Below are 27,694 nucleotides of genomic sequence, written 5' to 3'. Positions count from 1 at the left end.
TAGGAAACCAAAAGTAAAATGAACCAATGAAAAGTTTTATAAACAAGTCACATGACCTGTTATGCGGCATAGGGTATAAAATGCGGAGAAAATACGTTGGCACGTGAGGCGGCGTCAGTAGCGGACCGATGTGCGAATAGGCCGAAGGCAACACAACGCGCCAAGATCCGGATGGCACCGAGGTGGTGTCCAGCAAGTTGCAGCACTGGTGTGGCCATCCTACAATGCTGAAAGTCGGCGTGGGGCGCCCTGTTGGCCTGTGAGTTCGCGTCAGTAGCGGACCGATGTGCGAATAGGCCGAAGGCAGCACAACGCGCCAAGATCCGGATGGCACCGAGGTGGTGTCTAGTAAGGTGCACTGGTGTGGCCATCCTACAATGTTGAAAGTCGGCGTGGGGTGCCCCGTTGGCCTGTGAGATGGCGTCAGTAGCGGACCGATGTGCGAATGGGGCCAAAGGCAGCGCAACAATGTTTTCTGAATAGAAGACACCACAAGGCGCTGAGATGCCAAGATCCGGATGGCACCGAGGTGGTGTCTAGCAAGTTGTGGCACTGGTGTGGCCATCCTACAATGGTAAAAGTCGGCGTGGGGCGCCCTGTTGGCCTGTGAGATGGCGTCAGTAGTGGACCGATGTGCGAATGGGGCCAAAGGCAGCGCAACAATATTTTCTGTATGGAAGATACCACTAGGCGTTGAGATGCCAAGATCCGGATGGCACCGAGGTGATGTCTAGCAAGTTGCCGCACTGGTGTGGCCATCCTACAATGCTGAAAGTCGGCGTGGGGCGCCCCGTTGGCCTGTGAGATGGCGTCAGTAGCGGACCGATGTGTGAATAGGCCGGAACCAGCACAAGGCGCCAAGATCCGGATGGCACCGTGGTGGTTTCATAGTTGAGAGGCACTTCATCTGCAGTGGGGCGCCGAGATCCGGATGGCACCGAGGTGATGTCTAGCAAGTTGCTGTACTGGTGTGGTCATCCTACAATGCTGAAACTCGGCGTGGGGCGCCCCATTAGCCTGTGAGATGGCGTCAGTAGCGGACCGATGTGCGAATGGGGCAAAGGTAGCGCAAGAATATTTTCTGAAGAGAAGACACCAGAAGGCGCTGAGATTCGGTTACCACCGAGGTGATGTCTAGCAAGTTGCCGCACTGGTGTGGCCATCCTACAATACTGCTCCGAATAACGGCGTGGGGTGCCCGAAGGGGGGGGGGGAGGCGGCGTGAACGGGCCTTCCTAGGTGGAGGCTCGTCTGCTGTAGTGGGGCGCCCCTTTACCGTTTCAGTTGCCATTCAGCTGAGTTTCGGCCGCTCTTGATGCTACAGCGACAGGCGGCTGCAACAGGACTCTCAAAATGGCGGCCTATTCTTTGGATTTGGGCCTGGTGTACTAAAATGGCCCTGGGACACTTTAGAACTCGGACGCCCGATTTTTTTTTTTCCTTTCCTGTACATGCAAAAAAAGGTAAATTCCCGGTACGTTACACGCTTCATCTGCCACGATGTACTCTCCAGAGGAACCGAAAAAAAATATAGTTATGGTAACTATACCATGCATCGTCATATGGAGAGGTGGCACCAATTAATTATAGTGCTGCATGAAAGAGAGATTTGGAGGAGAACCCCCGACCTGCCAGTACATTCATCAAAGAAGTGGCACTGACAGCATCAGAGGCAAGGGAAATGGTCCCAAATATTTAGAACTTTGGAAAGATTAAAATGACATGTTTAGATTGTGGCAAATTAATTTCATGTGGACAGATGAGTGTTACTCTAATAAATACAGCATATGAACATCATCATAGTCGATGGTTGGTAGAGACATTTTGACTATATCCTGGACCTGCCCGTCCTCGCCCAAAATGGCGCCGGAATAAATGAGACTCGTAACTCCTTGTTGTGTACTGGTTGCAGAACCTTGAAATCACGAGATACGTATGCAGTTTTGAAGCATATGGCGGGCGGGGACGAGAATTGATTGAATATTTCGACATCCCTATTGATATTAAGTTCTGATGTGTTATTGATTACTGTACTATTGAAAGTTCGAATTAACGTCACCCATGGTACTTGCCCGCAAATGTATATCTAGATAATTTTATTGTAACTGGCCCTGTCGTATTTTAATTATAAAATGTACGTCCACCGATTCCGCAACTGTTAGACACCTTAGTTCTTGCAACCTAATGGCCCACCCGTTACGTTCCTCTACAGTGTAAATGTCTACTCATCATATACGATTACAGTTTGCTCCGTGGCCGGCCCACGTGGTTATAGGCTCGTATTTGTATAATGAACTTTTCACAATAAAGGTTTTTAAAAGAAAACATGGTAGTAGTATATACATTGGTAAAGTTTTTAATAATAGTCACTGTTTTAGAATCATTAAAAGGCAAGTGAAATAAAGCAGACCAATTACAGTAAAAGGTATAATACGCAGGAACGCAGTAAAGATAAATGGTCAAGGGCTGTTGTGTTTTCTACTCCTGCAACATAAAATGATCGATAAGAATCTCATATTCAGGCGTATCGGCGACTAAGACAGCAGGTCGACCCTCTTTTGCTCAACGGCTCCGTCATGGGACGAAGAAACGCTCTTTTTCTCGAAAAAAGAATATATTTTACTTGCAGGACAGTTGTAAATTTTCCGGGAAAGTACATTAGCCTGGAACATTATAACATATATTTAAGAAAAAATAATGTTCGGAAGTAATAAAAAGCATAATTTTTAGGTCATATGACCAAGCCTTTCATCATTAGAATAAGAAAAGTAAAATGAACCAATGAAAAGTTTTATTAACAAGTCACATGACTTGTTATGCTTACGTTACGCGCTGCGCGTCGCGCCCCGGATGACTTCCGGATGCGCTAACGCGGCGCGTTTTATGACGAATTACGCGACAAAGCAGGTCCAGAATATAGTCAAAATGTCTCCACCAACCAGCGGTCGGAACACAACCCCTTTCAGCAGGCTAAATAGTTCTGTTAAATGACAACAGAAGGGACAGGCAACAAGAACCATCAGTCAAAGAGGGGAGGGCTAGTTCTTCTCTACCGGGTTACATTGGGGCGCTACCGGAACTGATCGAATTGGTAGTCTAAAGTGTTTCTGGATGTTTCAGACTAAAGCTGGGGTTAGCATGAGAGCACCACCATTTCGTAGCTCCGTCGTGGCCATTCCGCAACCAATCATGGCAGCCGCTCTTTATCGTTATTTTGGGCGGGGTGGGTGGCGGAGCCGAGCTGTTTTGCAGCCATCATTGTGTGGAGTTCAGTTCATCTCACTAGTTTTGTATTTGTCATGAGGGGTTGTTCCTAATGTTTCTATTTTAGCGAGCTCAAAAAGAGATACCATTAGTGGCCTACTGATTTTGCTCAATTCCTTTTCTTTTTTTTTTACACGATTTTTCGTTATCTGCAAAGACTAAACAGAGTATTGCGACTCTGTGTTTGTTTGTAAATAGAGAATGAACCAAAGAGAACCAATTCTAAAACAGTAAATGCTTGGATAACAATCAATCAAATGGAGAGAGAAGCAGGCACGACGTATTACAACGGGGGCAAAGGCCTGCGTTAACTACCTTTCACTATCTGCAAAGAGAGAGTACTCCTAATAGAAATGAGGGGGGGGGGGGCACCATTCAAAGCAGATCAGTGTGCATAAACACGAAAATGTTTTCACTTACCACGTACTTGACATTCGACAGCTTATGATATTTGCTATTAAAAAACCATTGAAATTCACTGAAAAAACCATAGGTTATAGACCATATATAGTTAGGAATTAGCATTTACAAAACCTTGAAAATTCACTGAAAAAACCATAGGTTATAGACCATATATAGTTAGGAATTAGCATTTAAAAAACCTTATTTTACTCACACAAAACCATTGAAATTCCATATATAGTTAGTTGCACTAACTATATATCGCGCACCCGCAATCCACTGCTGGTGATGTCACATATTACATCATTCATGACATGGTCAGTGACATCACTGATGACATCACTGATGACATCTCAAATGACATCACTGATGACATCACTGATGACATCTCAAATGACATCACTGATGACATCTCATTTGACATTACTGATCACATCACTGATGACATCATTCATGTGATGATACGATGAACCTCTTCAGACTCTAATATAACCTTAGATACACTCAGTGTAAACAGACACTCACAGACTGTCACTCATCCATGGAGTTACTCACACACCTAGTCAGTCTTGCAAAGAATCAATCACACCTCCATTTCCTCAACTATATAGTTATACTCACCTTACTTATTGAAACATATACTAACACATATTTACTCTCTTATACAATCCCTGATACAAGTTCACAATGATCCATACAGCCACTCACACATTCACTGGCTCTTATGCACAGTTATTTATATATGTCAACTCTCACATGTACTGTGTTTTACATATGTACTTACTTTGACATGTAGCACTGAGATATCCATTCACTCACCAATACACTCATGCACACAGTCAACCGCCCATACAGCTGTTTCCACGTGCACTTTTGAACCCATACATCTAGTGAATCAACTGCTCACACATCTATGCACAGAGTCATACACCTCCCAGCCACCCACACACACACTCAGTCTCCCATACAAATACTTGGGCAACCAATCAATAACCCATATAGTTAGTCATATAGCTAATGATCAACACATGCAGCAGATTACAGAACAACAGACACAATGATGCACAAATTAAAACAGTTTAGTCACTAACCCATGCACTCAGTGAGACACATTTAATCACTCACTCATACAGTCAGTCATGCACCTACTAAATCCTTCATCCAGACACTTATACATCCACTCATTCTTCAATATGTAAGACATATTTTAACTTTACAGAAACATACAGTCACTGGATGTTGTCATCAGTGATGTCATCAGTGATGTCATTTGAGATGTCATCAGTGATGTCATCAGTGATGTCACTGACAATGTCATGAATGATGTAATATGTGACATGATCAGCAGTGGATTGCGGGTGCGCGATATATAGTTAGTACAACTAACTATATATGGAATTTCAATGGTTTTGTGTGAGTAAAAAAAAGGTTTCTTAAATGCTAATTCCTAACTATATATGGTCTATAACCTATGGTTTTTTTCAGTGAATTTTCAAGGTTTTGTAAATGCTAATTCCTAACTATATATGGTCTATAACCTATGGTTTTTTCAGTGAATATATATATATATATATATATATATATATATATATATATATATATATATATACAACGAGCCCTGCAGACTTTGGCTGTGGGAGTTGTGGTGCAACGATGTTCGTGAAGCATTGCAACAGGTGGCCTGAACATCAAGGGGGAGGAGCGGAGCAACATCAGCATCATAAAGCAGCAGGAAGCTCAGACCGGGACATTTGGTCGGGTGTTGGGCGCTGAGGAAGGCGGAAAATGCCGAAATGCATTCGCCGCCACCGGACCTTGATCTCCATTAATAAAGCCTCTCCGAAGTACTTCTCCTTTGTGGTTGTTGCCTTCTTCCGTGTGCGGAGGGCGTTTGTGGACATTACTGTGCGCTAGCCAATTGCGCATATTTTCAACCCCCATCACGCCTTGGGAAAGAAGGAAAATTGGCGCTGCCTCATGGCTTTGAAAACTTTCCTGGTAAGGAACACTTCTGACCCGCCCTTCTCGGTGAGGTGATCGGAGCAGTAGAGGTATTTTACCTCTCTCTGTGGCTAGCTTGCCCCTGCTCTATATCGGCTTCACCTCTGAGGGGCTGTGACGGTATTAAGGAGACCGGAGGAGCGGTTTTTGAAAAGGAGTACGGGTATGTTTACAACGAGCCCTGCAGACTTTGGCTAGCCTCTCCACTACACCAGCCCTCTTTGCCTTAACATATGGCATTGTGGGAGTTGTGGTGCAACGATGTTCGTGAAGCATTGCAACAGGTGGCCTGAACATCAAGGGGGAGGAGCGGAGCAACATCAGCATCATAAAGCAGCAGGAAGCTCAGACCGGGACATTTGGTCGGGTGTTGGGCGCTGAGGAAGGCGGAAAATGCCGAAATGCATTCGCCGCCACCGGACCTTGATCTCCATTAATAAAGCCTCTCAGAAGTACTTCTCCTTTGTGGTTGTTGCCTTCTTCCGTGTGTGGAGGGCGTTTGTGGACATTACTGTGCGCTAGCCAATTGCGCATATTTTCAACCCCCGTCACGCCTTGGGAAAGAAGGAAAATTTGCGCTGCCTCATGGCTTTGAAAACTTTCCTGGTAAGGAACACTTCTGACCCGCCCTTCTCGGTGAGGTGATCGGAGCATTAGAGGTATTTTACCTCTCTCTGTGGCTAGCTTGCCCCTGCTCTATATCGGCTTCACCTCTGAGGGGATGTGACGGTATTAAGGAGACCGGAGGAGCGGTTTTTGAAAAGGAGTACGGGTATGTTTACAACGAGCCCTGCAGACTTTGGCTAGCCTCTCCACTACACCAGCCCTCTTTGCCTTAACATATGGCATTGTGGGAGTTGTGGTGCAACGATGTTCGTGAAGCATTGCAACAGGTGGCCTGAACATCAAGGGGGAGGAGCGGAGCAACATCAGCATCATAAAGCAGCAGGAAGCTCAGACCGGGACATTTGGTCGGGTGTTGGGCGCTGAGGAAGGCGGAAAATGCCGAAATGCATTCGCCGCCACCGGACCTTGATCTCCATTAATAAAGCCTCTCCGAAGTACTTCTCCTTTGTGGTTGTTGCCTTCTTCCGTGTGTGGAGGGCGTTTGTGGACATTACTGTGCGCTAGCCAATTGTGCATATTTTCAACCCCCGTCACGCCTTGGGAAAGAAGGAAAATTGGCGCTGCCTCATGGCTTTGAAAACTTTCCTGGTAAGGAACACTTCTAACCCGCCCTTCTCGGTGAGGTGGTCGGAGCAGTAGAGGTATTTTACCTCTCTCTGTGGCTAGCTTGCCCCTGCTCTATATCGGCTTCACCTCTGAGGGGCTGTGACGGTATTAAGGAGACCAGAGGAGCGGTTTTTGAAAAGGAGTAGGGGTTTGTTTACAACGAGCCCTGCAGACTTTGGCTAGCCTCTCCACTACACCAGCCCTCTTTGCCTTAACATATGGCATTGTGGGAGTTGTGGTGCAACGATGTTCGTGAAGCATTGCAACAGGTGGCCTGAACATCAAGGGGGAGGAGCGGAGCAACATCAGCATCATAAAGCAGCAGGAAGCTCAGACCGGGACATTTGGTCGGGTGTTGGGCGCTGAGGAAGGCGGAAAATGCCGAAATGCATTCGCCGCCACCGGACCTTGATCTCCATTAATAAAGCCTCTCCGAAGTACTTCTCCTTTGTGGTTGTTGCCTTCTTCCGTGTGTGGAGGGCGTTTGTGGACATTACTGTGCGCTAGCCAATTGCGCATATTTTCAACCCCCGTCACGCCTTGGGAAAGAAGGAAAATTGGCGCTGCCTCATGGCTTTGAAAACTTTCCTGGTAAGGAACACTTCTGACCCGCCCTTATCGGTGAGGTGATCGGAGCAGTAGAGGTATTGTACCTCTCTCTGTGGCTAGCTTGCCCCTGCTCTATATCGGCTTCACCTCTGAGGTTCTGTGACAGTATTAAGGAGACCGGAGGAGCGGTTTTTGAAAAGGAGTACGGGTATGTTTACAACGAGCCCTGCAGACTTTGGCTAGCCTCTCCACTACACCAGCCCTCTTTGCCTTGACATATGGCATTGCGGGAGTCGTGGTGCAACGATGTTCGTGAAGCATTGCAACAGGTGGCCTGAACATCAAGGGGGGAGGAGCGGAGCAACATCAGCATCATAAAGCAGCAGGAAGCTCAGACCGGGACATTTGGTCGGGTGTTGGGCGCTGAGGAAGGCGGAAAATGCCGAAATGCATTCGCCGCCACCGGACCTTGATCTCCTTTAATAAAGCCTCTCCGAAGTACTTCTCCTTTGTGGTTGTTGCCTTCTTCCGTGTGTGGAGGGCGTTTGTGGACATTACTGTGCGCTAGCCAATTGCGCATATTTTCAACCCCCGTCACGCCTTGGGAAAGAAGGAAAATTGACGCTGCCTCATGGCTTTGAAAACTTTCCTGGTAAGGAACACTTCTGACCCGCCCTTCTCGGTGAGGTGATCGGAGCAGTAGAGGTATTTTACCTCTCTCTGTGGCTAGCTTGCCCCTGCTCTATATCGGCTTCACCTCTGAGGGGCTGTGACGGTATTAAGGAGACCGGAGGAGCGGTTTTTGAAAAGGAGTACGGGTATGTTTACAACGAGCCCTGCAGACTTTGGCTAGCCTCTCCACTACACCAGCCCTCTTTGCCTTGACATATGGCATTGCGGGAGTCGTGGTGCAACGATGTTCGTGAAGCATTGCAACAGGTGGCCTGAACATCAAGGGGGAGGAGCGGAGCAACATCAGCATCATAAAGCAGCAGGAAGCTCAGACCGGGACATTTGGTCGGGTGTTGGGCGCTGAGGAAGGCGGAAAATGCCGAAATGCATTCGCCGCCACCGGACCTTGATCTCCATTAATAAAGCCTCTCCGAAGTACTTCTCCTTTGTGGTTGTTGCCTTCTTCCGTGTGTGGAGGGCGTTTGTGGACATTACTGTGCGCTAGCCAATTGTGCATATTTTCAACCCCCGTCACGCCTTGGGAAAGAAGGAAAATTGACGCTGCCTCATGGCTTTGAAAACTTTCCTGGTAAGGAACACTTCTGACCCGCCCTTCTCGGTGAGGTGATCGGAGCAGTAGAGGTATTTTACCTCTCTCTGTGGCTAGCTTGCCCCTGCTCTATATCGGCTTCACCTCTGAGGGACTGTGACGGTATTAAGGAGACCGGAGGAGCGGTTTTTGAAAAGGAGTACGGGTATGTTTACAACGAGCCCTGCAGACTTTGGCTAGCCTCTCCACTACACCAGCCCTCTTTGCCTTAACATATGGCATTGTGGGAGTTGTGGTGCAACGATGTTCGTGAAGCATTGCAACAGGTGGCCTGAACATCAAGGGGGAGGAGCGGAGCAACATCAGCATCATGAAGCAGCAGGTAGCTCAGACCGGGACATTTGGTCGGGTGTTGGGCGCTGAGGAAGGCGGAAAATGCCGAAATGCATTCGCCGCCACCGGACCTTGATCTCCATTAATAAAGCCTCTCCGAAGTACTTCTCCTTTGTGGTTGTTGCCTTCTTCCGTGTGTGGAGGGCGTTTGTGGACATTACTGTGCGCTAGCCAATTGCGCATATTTTCAACCCCCGTCACGCCTTGGGAAAGAAGGAAAATTGGCGCTGCCTCATGGCTTTGAAAACTTTCCTGGTAAGGAACACTTCTGACCCGCCCTTCTCGGTGAGGTGATCGGAGCAGTAGAGGTATTTTACCTCTCTCTGTGGCTAGCTTGCCCCTGCTCTATATCGGCTTCACCTCTGAGGTTCTGTGACGGTATTAAGGAGACCGGAGGAGCCGTTTTTGAAAAGGAGTACAGGTATGTTTACAACGAGCCCTGCAGACTTTGGCTAGCCTCTCCACTACACCAGCCCTCTTTGCCTTGACATATGGCATTGCTGGAGTCGTGGTGCAACGATGTTCGTGAAGCATTGCAACAGGTGGCCTGAACATCAAGGGGGAGGAGCGGAGCAACATCAGCATCATAAAGCAGCAGGAAGCTCAGACCGGGACATTTGGTCGGGTGTTGGGCGCTGAGGAAGGCGGAAAATGCCGAAATGCATTCGCCGCCACCGGACCTTGATCTCCATTAATAAAGCCTCTCCGAAGTACTTCTCCTTTGTGGTTGTTGCCTTCTTCCGTGTGTGGAGGGCGTTTGTGGACATTACTGTGCGCTAGCCAATTGCGCATATTTTCAACCCCCGTCACGCCTTGGGAAAGAAGGAAAATTGGCGCTGCCTCATGGCTTTGAAAACTTTCCTGGTAAGGAACACTTCTGACCCGCCCTTCTCGGTGAGGTGATCGGAGCAGTAGAGGTATTTTACCTCTCTCTGTGGCTAGCTTGCCCCTGCTCTATATCGGCTTCACCTCTGAGGGGCTGTGACGGTATTAAGGAGACCGGAGGAGCGGTCTTTGAAAAGGAGTACGGGTATGTTTACAACGAGCCCTGCAGACTTTGGCTAGCCTCTCCACTACACCAGCCCTCTTTGCCTTAACATATGGCATTGTGGGAGTTGTGGTGCAACGATGTTCGTGAAGCATTGCAACAGGTGGCCTGAACATCAAGGGGGAGGAGCGGAGCAACATCAGCATCATAAAGCAGCAGGAAGCTCAGACCGGGACATTTGGTCGGGTGTTGGGCGCTGAGGAAGGCGGAAAATGCCGAAATGCATTCGCCGCCACCGGACCTTGATCTCCATTAATAAAGCCTCTCCGAAGTACTTCTCCTTTGTGGTTGTTGCCTTCTTCCGTGTGTGGAGGGCGTTTGTGGATATATATATATATATATATATATATATATATATATATATATATTTATAAAATTTCTATGGCAAAATGAAACCCCTCATTTTGTTCCTTTGCAAATTAAATGTTTTAAGTGTTAACACTTTATGCCAATCAAGATGACTTCAGGTGTGCCATACTTTTGTCATAAGTAAGACTGTTAGCGCTCTAGTTGTTCTTTAGAACACTCTGGGACATTTTGTCATTGGGCTATAGTTGGGCTACATCTGGCTGATATTTGAACTACATTTGTTTTTTTTGTCTCTGGTGGCCATCTTTGGGCTACATTGGGCTACATTGGGCTACATTGTGCTACATTTGGGCACTAACATATATATAGCCCAATGTAGCCCAATATATATTTTTTAAAAGTTAATTTTCGTAAAAACACTGGAGCACATATCTTGAGACATAGCAAAGGCACATCGGGGTACCAGTCCCTACAATTTTGCCAAGTTTGGTGGAAATCCATTCAGCCGTTCGTGCTAAAAGTGAGTCCAACTGCCCTATGGAAATTAACATGGGGAAAACATGTTTTGGGACCCCCCTTTTATCTCGCCCCCGCTTGACGGATCCCCCTGAAACTTTCAGGGAAGGAGCGGAACGCAGCGAGGCAAAGTTAAGGAAAATTACAGGCAGATCCCTCATTCGGCCGCAAAAGTTATTCCCAATAGAATGTTGCGGATTTCCTATGGAAAACGATCCTAACTATAACGACCTACTGGCAAACGCCAGTAGGTAATATATATATATAAAGGACTCTGCACAGGTGTGCTGCATTGCCAAGGGGGCGGTGCGAACTCGCTACCACGAGTTCAGATAAGGCAGCGCTCAGCAGCAGAGTGTATCTCATCAATGGAGGCTTGTGGCGCTGACGACGGCCAAACACCGGCTAGAAATGCATCCGCCAAATCTATCCATTAAAGAGCCTCCAACAGTTCCCCTGGGTCTCTCCTCGTCTTTTCTGGGAGGAGTTTTGTGGCAAGTAACTATGCATCGGCCAGGGATGCATTCCAGAGACCCCTGCCTCGTTTGGGCTTGAACGACACTGGCACACATTGTGGCAGCTCCCTGCTCAATAAACATTCCTTTAATAGCGTCTTGCACAGTTCAAAGTCCGCCTTGGAGCCCGGGGAATCAAGTTGGTGGTGACGAGGGTATTCAGACCTCGCTTTGGGCTGCCTGCACTGTCAGTGTAGTCCCTGCCGCAAGTAGCCCCTGGAACCCGAGGCTGAGGTGGTATTGGGGAGCCGAGGAGGACACTTGATGGATTACAAACCTGGAGAATTTTAACCGTCACATTTTGTTTTTTTTTCTTTTTTTTGGGCACACTTTGCTGCAATTTTGCCGAGCACAGTGGATCTCTACTCACCGATCCCTCCCCCCGAGCAACACCCCCGGGGACCCGCTACACAGGACTCTGGGACATGTAGTTTCCTTCAACATAAAGGACTCTGCACAGGTGTGCTGCATTGCCAAGGGGGCGGTGCGAACTCGCTACCACGAGTTCAGATAAGGCGGCGCTCAGCAGCAGAGTGTATCTCATCAATGGAGGCTTGTGGCGCTGACGACGGCCAAACACCGGCTAGAAATGCATCCGCCAAATCTATCCATTAAAGAGCCTCCAACAGTTCCCCTGGGTCTCTGCTCGTCTTTTCTGGGAGGAGTTTTGTGGCAAGTAACTATGCATCGGCCAGGGATGCATTCCAGAGACCCCTGCCTCGTTTGGGCTTGAACGACACTGGCACACATTGTGGCAGCTCCCTGCCACAATAAACTTTCCTTCAATAGCGTCTTGAACAGTTCAAAGTCCGCCTTGGAGCCCGGGGAATCAAGTTGGTGGTGACGAGGGTATTCAGACCTCCCTTTGGGCTGCCTGCACTTTCAGTGTAGTCCCTGCCGCAAGTACCCCCTGGAACCCGAGGCTGAGGTGGTATTGGGGAGCCGAGGAGGACACTTGATGGATTACAAACCTGGAGAATTGTAACCGTCACATTTTGTTTTTTTTTCTTTTTTTTGGGCACACTTTGCTGCAATTTTGCCGAGCACAGTGGATCTCTACTCACCGATCCCTCCCCCTGAGCAACACCCCCGGGGACCCGCTACACAGGACTCTGGGACATGTAGTTTCCTTCAACATAAAGGACTCTGCACAAGTGTGCTGCATTGCCAAGGGGGCGGTGCGAACTCGCTACCACGAGTTCAGATAAGGCGGCGCTCAGCAGCAGAGTGTATCTCATCAATGGAGGCTTGTGGCGCTGACGACGGCCAAACACCGGCTAGAAATGCATCCGCCAAATCTATCCATTAAAGAGCCTCCAACATTTCCCCTGGGTCTCTGCTCGTCTTTTCTGGGAGGAGTTTTGTGGCAAGCAACTATGCATCGGCCAGGGATGCATTCCAGAGACCCCTGCCTCGTTTGGGCTTGAACGACACTGGCACACATTGTGGCAGCTCCCTGCCACAATAAACTTTCCTTCAATAGCGTCTTGAACAGTTCAAAATCCGCCTTGGCGCCCGGGGAATCAAGTTGGTGGTGACGAGGGTATTCAGACCTCCCTTTGGGCTGCCTGCACTGTCAGTGTAGTCCCTGCCGCAAGTACCCCCTGGAACCCGAGGCTGAGGTGGTATTGGGAAGCCGAAGAGGACACTTGATGGATTACAAACCTGGATAATTTTAACCGTCACATTTTGTTTTTTTTTCTTTTTTTTGGGCACACTTTGCTGCAATTTTGCCGAGCACAGTGGATCTCTACTCACCGATCCCTCCCCCCGAGCAACACCCCCGGGGACCCGCTACACAGGACTCTGGGACATGTAGTTTCCTTCAACATAAAGGACTCTGCACAGGTGTGCTGCATTGCCAAGGGGGCGGTGCGAACTCGCTACCACGAGTTCAGATAAGGCGGCGCTCAGCAGCAGAGTGTATCTCATCAATGGAGGCTTGTGGCGCTGATGACGGCCAAACACCGGCTAGAAATGCATCCGCCAAATCTATCCATTAAAGAGCCTCCAACAGTTCCCCTGGGTCTCTGCTCGTCTTTTCTGGGAGGAGTTTTGTGGCAAGTAACTATGCATCGGCCAGGGATGCATTCCAGAGACCCCTGCCTCGTTTGGGCTTGAACGACACTGGCACACATTGTGGCAGCTCCCTGCCACAATAAACTTTCCTTCAATAGCGTCTTGAACAGTTCAAAGTCTGCCTTGGAGCCCGGGGAATCAAGTTGGTGGTGACGAGGTTATTCAGACCTCGCTTTGGGCTGCCTGCACTGTCAGTGTAGTCCCTGCCCCAAGTACCCCCTGGAACCCGAGGCTGAGGTGGTATTGGGGAGCCGAGGAGGACATTTGATGGATTACAAACCTGGAGAATTTTAACCGTCACATTTTGTTTTTTTTTCTTTTTTTTGGGCACACTTTGCTGCAATTTTGCCGAGCACAGTGGATCTCTACTCACCGATCCCTCCCCCCGAGCAACACCCCCGGGGACCCGCTACACAGGACTCTGGGACATGTAGTTTCCTTCAACATTAAGGACTCTGCACAGGTGTGCTGCATTGCCAAGGGGGCGGTACGAAGTCACTACCACGAGTTCAGATAAGGCGGCGCTCAGCAGCAGAGTGTATCTCATCAATGGAGGCTTGTGGCGCTGACGACGGCCAAACACCGGCTAGAAATGCTTCCGCCAAATCTATCCATTAAAGAGACTCCAACAGTTCCCATGGGTCTCTGCTCGTCTTTTCTGGGAGGAGTTTTGTGGCATATATATATATATATATATATATATATATATATATGTATATATATATATATATATATATATATATATGTCCACATAATCTCCCTGACTGGAAAGAAATTGAGCCGCACACGGAGCTTTGTCTCGGCCATTTTAATTGATGGGTGACAACAGGATAAGGCATAGTCCTGACGCGTTTCGTTTCTCCATGGAAACTTTTTCGAAGGTGAGCCTTGCACCTAAAACACGCCGTGTTTTTCACAACCCGATGTTTTCCATTGATTTCACTTCCTCCGATGGCACTTCTTTTTTGGAATCACTTCCTTTCAATGTTGCATTATGGGGTCTGTGGTTCAAACGGCTGTTCATATTTACAACCCTTCAGTGGGCGGTGCATTGGTTTCCTGTTGTGATGAAAATCATTATTAGCAGAATTGTTCATCATTGCCGGCAAAAAGTTCCCCCATGTCAGCCTACTTTCAAAGCTGACTCGGGGCCAATACCGAGGTCCAGTCCACGGCGGCACCGCTCTCCAGAATCGTTTTACCGAAAAACACTTTTTGGTTCAAGTTTGGAGGGTAATGGCGCTCTTGTGGGGGTGCGTCGCTCTTCGGCGGAACCAAGCTGATATTTATGTCCACATAATCTCCCCGACTGGAAAGAAATTGAGCCGCACACGGAGCTTTGTCTCGGCCGTTTTAATTGATGGGTGACAACAGGATAAGGCATAGTCCTGACGCGTTCCGTTTCCCCATGGAAACTTTTTCGAAGGTGAGCCTTGCACCTAAAACACGCCGTGTGTATTACAGCCTGATGTTTTCCATTGATTTCACTTCCTCCGATGGCACTTCTTTTTTGGAATCACTTCCTTTCAATTTTGCATTATGGGGTCTGTGGTTCAAACGGCTGTTCATATTTACAACCCTCCAGTGGGCGGTGCATTGGTTTCCTGTTGTGATGAAAATCATTATTAGCACAATTGTCCATCATTGCCGGCAAAAAGTTCCCCCAGGTCAGCCTACTTTCAAAGCTGACTCAGGCCGAATACCGAGGTCCAGTCCTCGGCGGCACCGCTCTCCAGAATCGTTTTACCGAATCACACTTTTTGGTTCAAGTTTGGAGGGCAATGGTGCTCTTGTGGGGGTGCGTCACTCTTCGGCGGAACCAAGCTGATATTTATGTCCACATAATCTCCCCCACTGGACAGAAATTGAGCTGCACACGGAGCTTTGTCTCGGCCGTTTTAATTAATGGGTGACAACAGGACAAGGCAAAGTACCGACGCGTTTCGTTTCCCCATGGAAACTTTTTCGAAGGTGAGCCTTGCACCTAAAACACGCCGTGTGTTTCACAGCCCGATGTTTTCCACTGATTTCACTTCCTCCGATGGCACTTCTTTTTTGGAATCACTTCCTTTCAATGTTGCATTATGGGGTCTGTGGTTCAAACGGCTGTTCATATTTACAACCCTCCAGTGGGCGGTGCATTGGTTTCCTGTTGTGATGAAAATCATTATTAGCACAATTGTCCATCATTGACGGCAAAAAGTTCCCCCATGTCAGCCTACTTTCAAAGCTGACTCGGGGCCAATACCGAGGTCCAGTCCTCGGCGGCACCGCTCTCGAAAATCGTTTTACAGAATCACACTTTTTAGTTCAAGTTTGGAGGGCAATGGCGCTCTTTTGGGGGTGCGTCGCTCTTCGGCGGAACCGAGCCGATATTTATGTCCACATAATCTCCCCGACTGGAAAGAAATTGAGCTGCACACGGAGCTTTGTCTCGGCCGTTTTAATTAATGGGTGACAACAGGATAAGGCATAGTCCTGACACGTTTCGTTTCCCCATGGAAACTTTTTCGAAGGTGAGCCTTGCACCTAAAACACGCCGTGTGTTTCACAGCCCGATGTTTTCCATTGATTTGACTTCCTCCGATGGCACTTCTTTTTTGGAATCACTTCCTTTCAATGTTGCATTATGGGGTCTTTGGTTCAAACGGCTGTTCATATTTACAACCCTCCAGTGGGCGGTGCATTGGTTTCCTGTTGTGATGAAAATCATTATTAGCACAATTGTCCATCATTGCCGGTAAGAAGTTCCCCCATGTCAGCCTACTTTCAAAGCTGACTCGGGGCCAATACCGAGGTCCAGTCCTCGGCGGCACCGCTCTCCAGAATCGTTTTACCGAATCACACTTTTTGGTTCAAGTTTGGAGGGCAATGGCGCTCTTGTGGGGGTGCGTCGCTCTTCGGCGGAACCAAGCCGATATTTATGTCCACATAATCTCCCCGACTGGAAAGAAATTGAGCCGCACACGGAGCTTTGTCTCGGCCGTTTTAATTGATGGGTGACAACAGGATAAGGCATAGTCCTGACGCGTTTCGTTTCCCCATGGAAACTCTTTCGAAGGTGAGCCTTGCACCTAAAACACGCCGTGTGTATTACGGTCTGATGTTTTCCATTGATTTCACTTCCTCCGATGGCACTTCTTTTTTGGAATCACTTCCTTTCAATGTTGCATTATGGGGTCTGTTGTTCAAACGGCTGTTCATATTTACAACCCTCCAGTGGGCGGTGCATTGGTTTCCTGTTGTGATGAAAATCATTATTAGCACAATTGTCCATCATTGCCGGCAAAAAGTTCCCCCATGTCAGCCTACTTTCAAAGCTGACTCAGGGCCAATACCGAGGTCCAGTCCTCGGCGGCACCGCTCTCCAGAATCGTTTTACCGAATCACACTTTTTGGTTCAAGTTTGGAGGACAATGGCGCTCTTGTGGGGGTGCGTCACTCTTCGGCGGAACCAAGCCGATATTTATGTCCACATAATCTCCCCCACTGGAAAGAAATTGAGCCGCACACGGAGCTTTGTCTCGGCCGTTTTGATTGATTGGTGACAACAGGATAAGGCATAGTCCTGACGCGTTTCGTTTCCCCATGGAAACTTTTTCAAAGGTGAGCCTTGCACCTAAAACACGCCGTGTGTTTCACAGCCCGATGTTTTCCATTGATTTCACTTCCTCCGATGGCACTTCTTTTTTGGAATCACTTCCTTTCAATGTTGCATTATGGGGTCTGTAGTTCAAACGGCTGTTCATATTTACAACCCTCCAGTGGGCGGTGCATTGGTTTCCTGTTGTGATGAAAATCATTATTAGCACAATTGTCCATCATTGCCGGCAAAAAGTTCCCCCATGTCAGCCTACTTTCAAAGCTGACTCGGGCCAATACCGAGGTCCAGTCCTCGGCGGCACCGCTCTCCTGAATTGTTTTATCGAATCACACTTTTTGGTTCAAGTTTGGAGGGTAATGGCGCTCTTGTGGGGGTGCGTCGCTCTTCGGCGGAACCAAGCTGATATTTATGTCCACATAATCTCCCCGACTGGAAAGAAATTGAGCCGCACACGGAGCTTTGTCTCGGCCGTTTTAATTGATGGGTGACAACAGGATAAGGCATAGTCCTGACGCGTTCCGTTTCCCCATGGAAACTTTTTCGAAGGTGAGCCTTGCACCTAAAACACGCCGTGTGTATTACAGCCTGATGTTTTCCATTGATTTCACTTCCTCCGATGGCACTTCTTTTTTGGAATCACTTCCTTTCAATGTTGCATTATGGGGTCTGTGGTTCAAACGGCTGTTCATATTTACAACCCTCCAGTGGGCGGTGCATTGGTTTCCTGTTGTGATGAAAATCATTATTAGCACAATTGTCCATCATTGCCGGCAAAAAGTTCCCCCAGGTCAGCCTACTTTCAAAGCTGACTCAGGCCCAATACCGAGGTCCAGTCCTCGGCGGCACCGCTCTCCAGAATCGTTTTACCGAATCACACTTTTTGGTTCAAGTTTGGAGGGCAATGGTGCTCTTGTGGGGGTGCGTCACTCTTCGGCGGAACCAAGCTGATATTTATGTCCACATAATCTCCCCCACTGGACAGAAATTGAGCTGCACACGGAGCTTTGTCTCGGCCGTTTTAATTAATGGGTGACAACAGGATAAGGCAAAGTACTGACGCGTTTCGTTTCCCCATGGAAACTTTTTCGAAGGTGAGCCTTGCACCTAAAACACGCCGTGTGTTTCACAGCCCGATGTTTTCCACTGATTTCACTTCCTCCGATGGCACTTCTTTTTTGGAATCACTTCCTTTCAATGTTGCATTATGGGGTCTGTGGTTCAAACGGCTGTTCATATTTACAACCCTCCAGTGGGCGGTGCATTGGTTTCCTGTTGTGATGAAAATCATTATTAGCACAATTGTCCATCATTGACGGCAAAAAGTTCCCCCATGTCAGCCTACTTTCAAAGCTGACTCGGGGCCAATACCGAGGTCCAGTCCTCGGCGGCACCGCTCTCGAAAATCGTTTTACAGAATCACACTTTTTAGTTCAAGTTTGGAGGGCAATGGCGCTCTTTTGGGGGTGCGTCGCTCTTCGGCGGAACCAAGCCGATATTTATGTCCACGTAATCTCCCCGACTGGAAAGAAATTGAGCTGCACACGGAGCTTTGTCTCGGCCGTTTTAATTAATGGGTGACAACAGGATAAGGCATAGTCCTGACACGTTTCGTTTCCCCATGGAAACTTTTTCGAAGGTGAGCCTTGCACCTAAAACACGCCGTGTGTTTCACAGCCCGATGTTTTCCATTGATTTCACTTCCTCCGATGGCACTTCTTTTTTGGAATCACTTCCTTTCAATGTTGCATTATGGAGTCTTTGGTTCAAACGGCTGTTCATATTTACAACCCTCCAGTGGGCGGTGCATTGGTTTCCTGTTGTGATGAAAATCATTATTAGCACAATTGTCCATCATTGCCGGTAAGAAGTTCCCCCATGTCAGCCTACTTTCAAAGCTGACTCGGGGCCAATACCGAGGTCCAGTCCTCGGCGGCACCGCTTTCCAGAATCGTTTTACCGAATCACACTTTTTGGTTCAAGTTTGGAGGGCAATGGCGCTCTTGTGGGGGTGCGTCGCTCTTCGGCGGAACCAAGCCGATATTTATGTCCACATAATCTCCCCGACTGGAAAGAAATTGAGCCGCACACGGAGCTTTGTCTCGGCCGTTTTAATTGATGGGTGACAACAGGATAAGGCATAGTCCTGACGCGTTTCGTTTCCCCATGGAAACTCTTTCGAAGGTGAGCCTTGCACCTAAAACACGCCGTGTGTATTACGGTCTGATGTTTTCCATTGATTTCACTTCCTCCGATGGCACTTCTTTTTTGGAATCACTTCCTTTCAATGTTGCATTATGGGGTCTGTTGTTCAAACGGCTGTTCATATTTACAACCCTCCAGTGGGCGGTGCATTGGTTTCCTGTTGTGATGAAAATCATTATTAGCACAATTTTCCATCATTGCCGGCAAAAAGTTCCCCCATGTCAGCCTACTTTCAAAGCTGACTCGGGGCCAATACCGAGGTCCAGTCCTCGGCGGCACCGCTCTCCAGAATCGTTTTATCGAATCACACTTTTTGGTTCAAGTTTGGAGGGCAATGGCACTCTTGTGGGGGTGCGTCGCTCTTCGGCGGAACCAAGCCGATATTTATGTCCACATAATCTCTCCGACTGGAAAGAAATTGAGCCGCACACGGAGCTTTGTCTCGGCCGTTTTAATTGATGGGTGACAACAGGATAAGGCATAGTCCTGACGCGTTTCGTTTCTCCATGGAAACTTTTTCGAAGGTGAGCCTTGCACCTAAAACACGCCGTGTTTTTCACAGCCCGATGTTTTCCATTGATTTCACTTCCTCCGATGGCACTTCTTTTTTGGAATCACTTCCTTTCAATGTTGCATTATGGGGTCTGTGGTTCAAACGGCTGTTCATATTTACAACCCTCCAGTGGGCGGTGCATTGGTTTCCTGTTGTGATGAAAATCATTATTAGCACAATTGTCCATCATTGCCGGCAAACAAGTTCCCCCATGTCAGCCTACTTTCAAAGCTGACTCAGGGCCAATACAGAGGTCCAGTCCTCGGCGGCACCGCTCTCCAGAATCGTTTTACCGAATCACACTTTTTGGCTCAAGTTTGGAGGACAATGGCGCTCTTGTGGGGGTGCGTCACTCTTCGGCGGAACCAAGCCGATATTTATGTCCACATAATCTCCCCCACTGGAAAGAAATTGAGCCGCACACGGAGCTTTGTCTCGGCCGTTTTAATTGATTGGTGACAACAGGATAAGGCATAGTCCTGACGCGTTTCGTTTCCCCATGGAAACTTTTTCAAAGGTGAGCCTTGCACCTAAAACACGCCGTGTGTTTCACAGCCCGATGTTTTCCATTGATTTCACTTCCTCCGATGGCACTTCTTTTTTGGAATCACTTCCTTTCAATGTTGCATTATGGGGTCTGTGGTTCAAACGGCTGTTCATATTTACAACCCTCCAGTGGGCGGTGCATTGGTTTCCTGTTGTGATGAAAATCATTATTAGCACAATTGTCCATCATTGCCGGCAAAAAGTTCCCCCATGTCAGCCTACTTTCAAAGCTGACTCGGGCCAATACCGAGGTCCAGTCCTCGGCGGCACCGCTCTCCTGAATTGTTTTATCGAATCACACTTTTTGGTTCAAGTTTGGAGGGCAATGGCGCTCTTGTGGGGGTGCGTCGCTCTTCGGCGGAACCAAGCCGATATTTATGTCCACATAATTTCTCTGAGTGGAAAGAAATTGAGCCGCTCACGGAGCTTTGTCTCAGCCGTTTAAATTGATGGGTGACAACAGGATAAGGCATAGTCCTGACGCGTTTCATTTCTCCATGGAAACTTTTTCGAAGGTGAGCCTTGCACCTAAAACACGCCGTGTTTTTCACAGCCCGATGTTTTCCATTGATTTTACTTCCTCCGATGGCACTTCTTTTTTGGAATCACTTCCTTTCAATGTTGCATTATGGGGTCTGTGGTTCAAACGGCTGTTCATATTTACAACCCTCCAGTGGGCGGTGCATTGGTTTCCTGTTGTGATGAAAATCATTATTAGCACAATTGTACATCATTGCCGGCAAAAAGTTCCCCCATGTCAGCTTACTTTCAAAGCTGACTCAGGGCCAATACCGAGGTCCAGTCCTCGGCGGCACCGCTCTCCAGAATCGTTTTACCGAATCACACTGTTTGGTTCAAGTTTGGAGGGTAATGGCGCTCTTGTGGGGGTGTGTCGCTCTTCGGCGGAACCAAGCGATATTTATGTCCACATAATCTCTCCGACTGGAAAGAAATTGAGCCGCACACGGAGCTTTGTCTCGGCCGTTTTAATTGATGGGTGACAGCAGGATAAGGCATAGCCCTGATGCGCTTTGTTTCTCCATGGAAACTTTTTCGAAGGTGAGCCTTGCACCTAAAACATGCCGTGTTTTTCACAGCCCGATGTTTTCCATTGATTTCATTTCCTCCGATGGCACTTCTTTTTTGGAATCACTTCCTTTCAATGTTGCATTATGGGGTCTGTGGTTCAAACGGCTGTTCATATTTACAACCCTCCAGTGGGCGGTGCATTGGTTTCCTGTTGTGATGAAAATCATTATTAGCACAATTGTCCATCATTGCCGGCAAAAAGTTCCCCCATGTCAGCCTACTTTCAAAGCTGAATCAGGGCCAATACCGAGGTCCAGTCCTCGGCGGCACCGCTCTCCAGAATCGTTTTACCGAATCACACTTTTTGGTTCAAGTTTGGAGGGCAATGGGGCTCTTGTGGGGGTGCGTCACTCTTCGGCAGAACCAAGCCGATATTTATGTCCACATAATATCCCCCACTGGAAAGAAATTGAGCCGCACACGGAGCTTTGTCTCGGCCGTTTTAATTGATTGGTGACAACAGGATAAGGCATAGTCCTGACGCGTTTCGTTTCCCCATGGAAACTTTTTCGAAGGTGAGCCTTGCACCTAAAACACGCCGTGTGTTTCACAGCCCGATATTTTCCATTGATTTCACTTCCTCCGATGGCACTTCTTTTTTGGAATCACTTCCTTTCAATGTTGCATTATGGGGTCTGTGGTTCAAACGGCTGTTCATATTTACAACCCTCCAGTGGGCGGTGCATTGGTTTCCTGTTGTGATGAAAATCATTATTAGCACAATTGTCCATCATTGCCGGCAAAAAGTTCCCCCATGTCAGCCTACTTTCAAAGCTGACTCGGGGCCAATACCGAGGTCCAGTCCTCGGCGGCACCGCTCTCCAAAATCGTTTTACCGAATCACACTTTTTGGTTCACACTTTTTGGTTCAAGTTTTTCACAGCCCGATGTTTTCCATTGATTTCAGTTCCTCCGACGGCACTTCTTATTTGGAATTACTTCATTTCAATGTTGCATTATGGGGTCTGTGGTTCAAACGGCTGTTCATACTTACAACCCTCCAGTTGAAAGAAATTGAGCCGCACACGGAGCTTTGTCTCGGCCGTTTTAATTGATGGGTGACAACAGGATAAGGCATAGTCCTGACGCGTTTCGTTTCCCCATGGAAACTTTTTCGAAGGTGAGCCTTGCACCTAAAACACGCCGTGTTTTTCACAGCCCGATGTTTTCCATTGATTTCACTTCCTCCGATGGCACTTCTTTTTTGGAATCACTTCCTTTCAATGTTGCATTATGGGGTCTGTGGTTCAAACGGCTGTTCATATTTACAACCCTCCAGTGGGCGGTGCATTGGTTTCCTGGTGTGATGAAAATCATTATTAGCACAATTGTCCATCATTGCCGGCAAAAAGTTCCCCCATGTCAGCCTACTTTCAAAGCTGACTCGGGGCCAATACCAAGGTCCAGTCCTCGGCGGCACCGCTCTCCAGAATTGTTTTATCGAATCACACTTTTTGGTTCAAGTTTGGAGGGCAATGGCGCTCTTGTGGGGTTGCGTCGCTCTTCGGCGGAACCAAGCCGATATTTATGTCCACATAATCTCCCCGACTGGAAAGAAATTGAGCCGCACACGGAGCTTTGTCTCGGCCGTTTTAATTGATGGGTGACAACAGGATAAGGCATAGTCCTGACGCGTTTCGTTTCCCCATGGAAACTTTTTCGAAGGTGAGCCTTGCACCTAAAACACGCCGTGTTTTTCACAGCCCGATGTTTTCCATTGATTTCACTTCCTCCGATGGCACTTCTTTTTTGGAATCACTTCCTTTCAATGTTGCATAATGGGATCTGTGGTTCAAACGGCTGTTCATATTTACAACCCTCCAGTGGGCGGTGCATTGGTTTCCTGTTGTGATGAAAATCATTATTAGCACAATAGTCCATCATTGCCGGCAAAAAGTTCCCCCATGTCAGCCTACTTTCAAGCTGACTCGGGGCGATTACCGAGGTCCAGTCCTCGGCGGCACCGCTCTCCAGAATCGTTTTATCGAATCACACTTTTTGGTTCAAGTTTGGAGGGCAATGGCGCTCTTGTGGGGGTGCGTCGCTCTTCGGCGGAACCAAGCCGATATTTATGTCCACATAATCTCTCCGACTGGAAAGAAATTGAGCCGCACACGGAGCTTTGTCTCGGCCGTTTTAATTGATGGGTGACAGCAGGATAAGGCATAGTCCTGATGCGCTTCGTTTCTCCATGGAAACTTTTTCGAAGGTGAGCCTTGCACCTAAAACATGCCGTGTTTTTCACAGCCCGATGTTTTCCATTGATTTCATTTCCTCCGATGGCACTTCTTTTTTGGAATCACTTCCTTTCAATGTTGCATTATGGGGTCTGTGGTTCAAACGGCTGTTCATATTTACAACCCTCCAGTGGGCGGTGCATTGGTTTCCTGTTGTGATGAAAATCATTATTAGCACAATTGTCCATCATTGCCGGCAAAAAGTTCCCCTATGTCAGCCTACTTTCAAAGCTGACTCAGGGCCAATACCGAGGTCCAGTCCTCGGCGGCACCGCTCTCCAGAATCGTTTTACCGAATCACACTTTTTGGTTCAAGTTTGGAGGGCAATGGCGCTCTTGTGGGGGTGCGTCACTCTTCGGCGGAACCAAGCCGATATTTATGTCCACATAATATCCCCCACTGGAAAGAAATTGAGCCGCACATGGAGCTTTGTCTCGGCCGTTTTAATTGATTGGTGACAACAGGATAAGGCATAGTCCTGACGCGTTTCGTTTCCCCATGGAAACTTTTTCGAAGGTGAGCCTTGCACCTAAAACACGCCGTGTGTTTCACAGCCCGATGTTTTCCATTGATTTCACTTCCTCCGATGGCACTTCTTTTTTGGAATCACTTCCTTTCAATGTTGCATTATGGGGTCTGTGGTTCAAACGGCTGTTCATATTTACAACCCTCCAGTGGGCGGTGCATTGGTTTCCTGTTGTGATGAAAATCATTATTAGCACAATTGTCCATCATTGCCGGCAAAAAGTTCCCCCATGTCAGCCTACTTTCAAAGCTGACTCGGGGCCAATACCGAGGTCCAGTCCTCGGCGGCCACGCTCTCCAGAATCGTTTTACCGAATCACACTTTTTGGTTCAAGTTTGGAGGGCAATGGCGCTCTTGTGGGGGTGCGTCGCTCTTCGGCGGAACCAAGCCGATATTTATGTCCACATAATCTCCCCGACTGGAAAGAAATTGAGCCGCACACGGAGCTTTGTCTCGGCCGTTTTAATTGATGGGTGACAACAGGATAAGGCATAGTCCTGACGCGTTTCGTTTCCCCATGGAAACTTTTTCGAAGGTGAGCCTTGCAACTAAAACACGCCGTGTTTTTCACCGCCCGATGTTTTCCATTGATTTCACTTCCTCCGATGGCACTTCATTTTTGGAATCATTTCCTTTCAATGTTGCATAATGGGATCTGTGGTTCAAACGGCTGTTCATATTTACAACCCTCCAGTGGGCGGTGCATTGGTTTCCTGTTGTGATGAAAATCATTATTAGCACAATTGTCCATCATTCCGGGCAAAAAGTTCCCCCATGTCAGCCTACTTTCAAGCTGACTCGGGGCGATTACCGAGGTCCAGTCCTCGGCGGCACCGCTCTCCAGAATCGTTTTATCGAATCACACTTTTTGGTTCAAGTTTGGAGGGCAATGGCGCTCTTGTGGGGGTGCGTCGCTCTTCGGCGGAACCAAGCCGATATTTATGTCCACATAATCTCTCCGACTGGAAAGAAATTGAGCCGCACACGGAGCTTTGTCTCGGCCGTTTTAATTGATGGGTGACAACAGGATAAGGCATAGTCCTGACGCGTTTCGTTTCTCCATGGAAACTTTTTCGAAGGTGAGCCTTGCACCTAAAACACGCCGTGTTTTTCACAGCCCAATGTTTTCCATTGATTTCACTTCCTCCGATGGCACTTCTTTTTTGGAATCACTTCCTTTCAATGTTGCATTATGGGGTCTGTGGTTCAAACGGCTGTTCATATTTACAACCCTCCAGTGGGCGGTGCATTGGTTTCCTGGTGTGATGAAAATCATTATTAGCACAATTGTCCATCATTGCCGGCAAAAAGTTCCCCCATGTCAGCCTACTTTCAAAGCTGACTCGGGGCCAATACCAAGGTCCAGTCCTCGGCGGCACCGCTCTCCAGAATCGTTTTATCGAATCACACTTTTTGGTTCAAGTTTGGAGGGCAATGGCGCTCTTGTGGGGGTGCGTTGCTCTTCGGCGGAACCAAGCCGATATTTATGTCCACATAATCTCTCCGACTGGAAAGAAATTGAGCCGCACACGGAGCTTTGTCTCGGCCGTTTTAATTGATGGGTGACAACAGGATAAGGCATAGTCCTGACGTGTTTCGTTTCCCCATGGAAACTTTTTCGAAGGTGAGCCTTGCACCTAAAACACGCCGTGTTTTTCACAGCCCGATGTTTTCCATTGATTTCACTTCCTCCGATGGCACTTCTTTTTTGGAATCACTTCCTTTCAATGTTGCATAATGGGATCTGTGGTTCAAACGGCTGTTCATATTTACAACCCTCCAGTGGGCGGTGCATTGGTTTCCTGTTGTGATGAAAATCATTATTAGCACAATTGTCCATCATTGCCGGCAAAAAGTTCCCCCATGTCAGCCTACTTTCAAGCTGACTCAGGGCGATTACCGAGGTCCAGTCCTCGGCGGCACCGCTCTCCAGAATCGTTTTATCGAATCACACTTTTAGGTTCAAGTTTGGAGGGCAATGGCGCTCTTGTGGGGGTGCGTCGCTCTTCGGCGGAACCAAGCCGATATTTATGTCCACATAATCTCTCCGACTGGAAAGAAATTGAGCCGCACACGGAGCTTTGTCTCGGCCGTTTTAATTGATGGGTGACAGCAGGATAAGGCATAGTCCTGATGCGCTTCGTTTCTCCATGGAAACTTTTTCGAAGGTGAGCCTTGCACCTAAAACATGCCGTGTTTTTCACAGCCCGATGTTTTCCATTGATTTCATTTCCTCCGATGGCACTTCTTTTTTGGAATCACTTCCTTTCAATGTTGCATTATGGGGTCTGTGGTTCAAACGGCTGTTCATATTTACAACCCTCCAGTGGGTGGTGCATTGGTTTCCTGTTGTGATGAAAATCATTATTAGCACAATTGTCCATCATTGCCGGCAAAAAGTTCCCCTATGTCAGCCTACTTTCAAAGCTGACTCAGGGCCAATACCGAGGTCCAGTCCTCGGCGGTACCGCTCTCCAGAATCGTTTTACCGAATCACACTTTTTGGTTCAAGTTTGGAGGGCAATGGCGCTCTTGTGGGGGTGCGTCACTCTTCAGCGGAACCAAGCCGATATTTATGTCCACATAATATCCCCCACTGGAAAGAAATTGAGCCGCACATGGAGCTTTGTCTCGGCCGTTTTAATTGATTGGTGACAACAGGATAAGGCATAGTCCTGACGCGTTTCGTTTCCCCATGGAAACTTTTTCGAAGGTGAGCCTTGCACCTAAAACACGCCGTGTGTTTCACAGCCCGATGTTTTCCATTGATTTCACTTCCTCCGATGGCACTTCTTTTTTGGAATCACTTCCTTTCAATGTTGCATTATGGGGTCTGTGGTTCAAATGGCTGTTCATATTTACAACCCTCCAGTGGGCGGTGCATTGGTTTCCTGTTGTGATGAAAATCATTATTAGCACAATTGTCCATCATTGCCGGCAAAAAGTTCCCCCATGTCAGCCTACTTTCAAAGCTGACTCGGGGCCAATACCGAGGTCCAGTCCTCGGCGGCCACGCTCTCCAGAATCGTTTTACCGAATCACACTTTTTGGTTCAAGTTTGGAGGGCAATGGCGCTCTTGTGGGGGTGCGTCGCTCTTCGGCGGAACCAAGCCGATATTTATGTCCACATAATCTCCCCGACTGGAAAGAAATTGAGCCGCACACGGAGCTTTGTCTCGGCCGTTTTAATTGATGGGTGACAACAGGATAAGGCATAGTCCTGACGCGTTTCGTTTCCCCATGGAAACTTTTTCGAAGGTGAGCCTTGCACCTAAAACACGCCGTGTTTTTCACCGCCCGATGTTTTCCATTGATTTCACTTCCTCCGATGGCACTTCTTTTTTGGAATCATTTCCTTTCAATGTTGCATAATGGGATCTGTGGTTCAAACGGCTGTTCATATTT

This window comes from Lissotriton helveticus, chromosome 8 (assembly GCF_964261635.1).
Source record: "Lissotriton helveticus chromosome 8, aLisHel1.1, whole genome shotgun sequence".
NCBI lineage: Eukaryota > Metazoa > Chordata > Amphibia > Caudata > Salamandridae > Lissotriton > Lissotriton helveticus.
This window is presented reverse-complemented; position numbering follows the sequence as displayed.